At 41.4% G+C, this 5181-nt stretch overlaps 1 long non-coding RNA gene across 1 annotated transcript; it reads right to left on the bottom strand.

Annotated features, from left to right (window-relative positions):
* Positions 1–286: 286 nt before the first annotated feature.
* On the bottom strand, positions 287–2708 carry LOC147155428 (uncharacterized). Its single transcript, XR_015092302.1, has 3 exons — positions 2307–2708; positions 2186–2229; positions 287–2100 (listed from the first exon to the last, which is right to left on the bottom strand). It is a non-coding gene; the product is annotated as an uncharacterized LOC147155428 (long non-coding RNA).
* Between the last annotated feature and the right edge of the window lie 2473 nt (positions 2709–5181).

Below are 5181 nucleotides of genomic sequence, written 5' to 3'. Positions count from 1 at the left end.
GAAAATGGTTAGTTTCACCCAATTTCGCCTTTTTTGGACCAAAATACGGAGAAATCAAGCTTTTAGTGAAACGATATTATTTCATGCATTCTAGTGAATTTTACACTTCTTTTTGTCCATGAATGATGCCACAAACACCTAAATAGTGCTTTACTTCTATAAAACACTACCACCAAGAATGAAAAAGTGTTTTTTGATAGCAAAATAACAGTTTATTTACATTCAACATTCAACAGTGTAATACAACAAACATGTGCAACTGTGCAACTGTGCATGTGTGGTGTGTGTATGTGTTTCTATTTACAATTCTGTGGATGTTTCAACTACACAAGTTTTTTTTTGGTGTGGTATATAGTGTAACATTGCCCTGGGTGCAAGGGGACGCAGCAGGATTTGCACCACAGATTTGTTTCGCTGCGAATGCCCCTTTGAGTGCAGACCCTACACTTTCTTGCTGGCTTTTTTTTCCGGGGGGTAGCAGGTATGTATTGCAGTGTGTGTTTTGCCATGTTGCCATCAAGTCGACTTTCAGGATCGTTATACGGTGACCTGGTGTTCTGTCTGGCTTCCTCATGTCCTTCTGTTTGTATGTTTGTAGCAATGTCCTCCTCCTGGTCCTGTGGTAAGAGCCACCCTCTCACCACCTGCTGGATAAACTCCAAAAAATGCTGACATTTGCCAGGATGTTTAGCTTTGTACAGGATAAAGGCATTGAACAAACATATTTGAAACAGATAGGCAACAAATTTTTTGTGCCATTTCAATGTCTTCCTCGTGAATGGGTGATAAGAAATGTTTTGATCCATCTTATCCACGCCATTCATTGTGGAATTGTAGTCCAAAACACATACAGGTTTCGGGAAAGGCACTCTTTTTTTTTTTTAGTGCCTACACATCAACTGTCCGCATTTCATCTTTGTGAAAAGTAGTCACCATCCTCAACAAACGCTTGTCCTGCCATGCCACAACCAAAACATTTGTGTTGTGTCTCACCAATTCCCCCCCCACCCCAAGGCCAGTGTTTGTAAGAGAAGTGATCTCATTTGGTTCACCCCTATTTTTTCTCAGTGTTCCACAAACATTTGTACGTGCTGCCAGGAGACGTTCACACAACCCAATTGAATTATAAAAATTGTCCATAAAGAGCGTGTACCCATTTCCTGGCAGACGATCTAGCAAATTAAACACGGTATCCGGCAGAGAACAACTAGTACCAACATAAGGTTGCATATTAAAACAATATCCTGTTTGGGAGTCACACAGGATGTATGACTTAATTCCATATTTGATTGGTTTTTGGGGGTTGTAAACTTTAAACGATAGACGGCCCTGAAAATTCATCATTCCCTCATCAATACATACATTCCTACCGGGTTGGAACAGTTCTTTAAATTTATTTACAATATGGTTGAACACAGGACGGATTTTAAATAATTTGTCATCTGAACTATGTCTCTCATTATTGTTAAAATGTAGGTAACTCCAGATAAGCAGGAAGCGGTTTCGAGGCATCGCGCGACTAAAAAAATGGTGTGGTTTCAATTTCATCCTGAGTCCAATACATTTCTATACTGGGCTTTTTTATATACCCAGTAAGAAATTGGAGTGCAAAAAATGTTTTCAATTCTAATACAGACACTGGCTTCCAAGCACGACTCCTGCAGTGTGGCAGACTTTCAGTCTGCTTCTGCATGGATTGACGTGCATATAAATTTGTTTGATCAGCAATGTGCTGGAGAAGTTCGTTTGAGATGAATAGTTGCAGGAAGTCAGCTGGCAGGGTTGAATTTAGCTCTGCTGCGGCACCCCTTGGTCCTGGAGTTTCAGTAAACAGGAATGTGTTTGGCTGCCAGCCTGTTTCATGCCAGCCAGAACTTTTGGGATCTGCAAATATACATTTCAATATCATATAATATTTATTTTAGATCAGTGTGAAGCAATATATATATATGTTTACCTTTTTTCTTGGATCCACTGGTTGAAATTATAGAAGACATTTACCATCAAATATTTTACTCGTGCTGAGTTGGAGAATCATTTTTTTTTTACCTTTATTCTGCTCACTGTGAGACGCGTCACCTTGAGCCCGACGAGCTGCAGCTGAAAGAAATATATACAATTACAATCATATCGAAAGACCGTTTTCTTTTGTTGTTGCAGTGTATTGAAAACACGTTTTTTATACCTCTCTTTGTCGTGGAAACTGTAGGTTGTCGCTGTGAGCACGATCTATGAATTATACATTCACGTTACACGAGGTGCTAGCAGCGTGCAGGAAAAGTATCTCATAGCAAGTTTGCGCTTACCTTCACAGTCTTCTGCGGATGAAATGCTGTCCGAATCACTTTCTCGAAGATCCGACTGTACCCACTCCTCCGAAGAATAGCCATCCGACTCGGGGTACTCTTCGTCGTCCGAATCAACGTCCGCGTTTGCAGAAGTACTTGGACGTGCACCACGTTTTCCGGCGTTAGCATCGCTAACCGGCGTCGCTTTAAGACGTGGCCGAAGACGTCGCGTCAAAGCCGCAACTTCGGCATCAACCTCGTTGTCGCCATCATCATCATCGCCACCAACATTCAATTTAGCACTGGTTTCTTTTTGAAAATACCGATCAAGCGTGAGCTGCTTTCCACCGGTCGTCATTTTTGCTTTCTCTTCCTCCATGCTTTTTGCTTTCTCCATTATCCTCTCCACTCCACTCTAGCTCCGCCTCACCTTTTATACCGACGCCCACGGTGGGCGGCACACCCAAAGTGCAAGGAGAGTCATCGCTGCCATCTAGAGGCCAAAACGAGTCATTAAACTTACTTGATCTGCTTGATATTTTCAGCACAGCTGCCCAAGGCTTCCCTCCACCCGTTTCAAAAAAAACCAAAAAAACATAGGGGACGTCTTTTAACGTCCTCGGCGCCCATCCCTAGGTTTATGCTAAACGTTTTATAACGTTTATGGCGGTCAAAGAGTTAAAAGCAGTCTGTGTATTCAAGACACTCATTAGTAATGTAAAAAAAATCCTTTATTTGAAATGGACTACCAACATGTTTCAACACAAGATTGTCTTCACCAGGGCATAGTTTGACAAATATAGAGTGTATGACTGAGCGATATTTGTGCATTGCTTTATTCATGTCAAACTAATTCTGAATTTAATTGTGATGAAGTCTGTTTTCTACAAGATTTCAAAATTTTAACTAATGTCAAAAATAAACTCACTAACATTGATCACAAATTTGTGAGGTGCCTAGCCCGGACACAGATATTTCACATGGTTTCTTTTAAGTTACATAGACCAGATGTAAATAATAACTAAGACGGTTATATTTAATAACTAATGTTTTGTTTTAGACTTCATGTCTATCTAAACAGTGTATGTCATTGTTTTGTCAAAAACATATTTCTATATACTTCCTTTATACTATAATCTAATCTGGTACAATCTGCTGCCTTTCTGCTCATGTATTTGATCAGAAAATTCTAGCAAAATTGAGCAATTGTGACTGCATTTCAGACACAAACAAAAGTATCAGTTAAGTCCTTGAATCTCTTTTGTGATTAAGAATTTCATTAATAAACCTGGCCTGAATTAACATCACTTGTATGTACAAAATACCTGGTCAATTTTAATTGAAACTAATTTAACCTATGTTTGCTATTTACTCTGCATTGTGGTGACTGCACATGCCTACAATTGTGTAATGTCTATGCTTTATGTTTTAGGTGTCCCTTGTTTGTGCCAAGGCTCTGGTACCAGGTCAGTCATAATTTTAATTGCTTTTGCAGCAGTTTTACAATCGATTATTTTAAACAATTCCAATATTTTGCAGGTTCATATACACTCAAAGTGGAACATGTACTTGTACTGTGCATTGTCAGCAATTGAAGTTGAGACTTGACATGGTATTCTGTGTGTGCATCATTTTAGGCAGAGGCACTGGCTGGCGCCACAGAGTTCGGGAATGGCCAGTTTCAGCTGTGACTGGGCGGAGGCACAAACTGGTCATTCCAGCACTGAACCAGGACAACACGGTATGTTTTATAATCAACTCTGCCTTTATAACAAATTAACAACCTTCATTTGTGTCTATTTTTTTAAATTACCTCTTTCCTTTTTTCAATTACTACTTTTTTTTTTTCTTTTGTAATAGTTTGTCCTGGTTGTTGGTGACTCCCACCTGCGAGCCATTGCCGATGGGGTTGTGAAGATGCCGGAGGGACGTTTCTCGTTTGCCGTGATGTCCACCCCGGGTGCCAGGGCCTCCGAGTTGCGTGCTGAGGTGCTGAATGCTGTTCTGCCTCGGTCACCCGAGGTGGTCTGCATTTTGGCTCCCAGCAACAACTTGGGCCGCCCCATCGCTGAGGCAGCGGCTGACTTTGGCCAGTTCTTGCACACCGTCTGCAGCCGCTGGCCCAACGTAAGTTCACACATTTCCTTCATATAGATCATACATTTAAATTTCAAGTATGTACTTGCATATGTCAAATATGTTCTGTTTAAAATACATTTCAGCCTTTTCCCGTAGTTAAACAGTTAATGAATATTGAAGGATGGAATATGAATGAAAGTTCATCTTGCTCCAGATGTATATTTTACAGTTTTAAACTTTGTGCAGGTCGTTGTGCTGGACTTCCCCCCTCGTCTGAACGTCGAGCTGGACCAGCAGGACCTTCTTCGCCAGGAGTACAACCGGGTGGCAGCACTTATGGGTACGTTCCATGTTGAAAATAGTTTTCACACACAAAGTTCTACTTTTCTTTAAGTCACCTCCTGATCTGATTTCATTGGTGTCTCAGCGGGGGGGAGGACTCTTGAGCTAATAATGTTTTTTCCTTTGTTACTGTAGGTATTCGCTACCTATCTGTTGCTGGCCACTTCCCGCTGTCACATCTTCACTTGTGGTGTAGAGACGGGGTAAGTACATTAGTTGCTGCAAAAAACAAACAAACATTTTATTAGTGCTCCTCCTATCAAAAGTATGTTTGTAGATGTATAATATTTTTTCTGATCATGTCTGGAAGGTACACCTCAGTGACAGCGATGGGATGCCGGTGCTTGCGCGGTTGCTGTGGGCTGCCGTCAACCTGCGGAGTGAGAGGACTGCACCACCTGCACCGGCTGCTCCTCAGCGTTCGCCACCAGCTCGAGTGTTCAGACCAAAAGTGGTTGTTAAGGGTGAGGTC

Source organism: Leptonotus elevatus, chromosome 22 (genome assembly GCF_054856555.1).
Source record: "Leptonotus elevatus isolate MCC_2025b chromosome 22, RoL_Lele_1.0, whole genome shotgun sequence".
Lineage (NCBI taxonomy): Eukaryota > Metazoa > Chordata > Actinopteri > Syngnathiformes > Syngnathidae > Leptonotus > Leptonotus elevatus.
The sequence above is the reverse complement of the archived record's forward strand: the minus strand, read 5'-3'. Positions and strand labels throughout refer to the sequence as shown.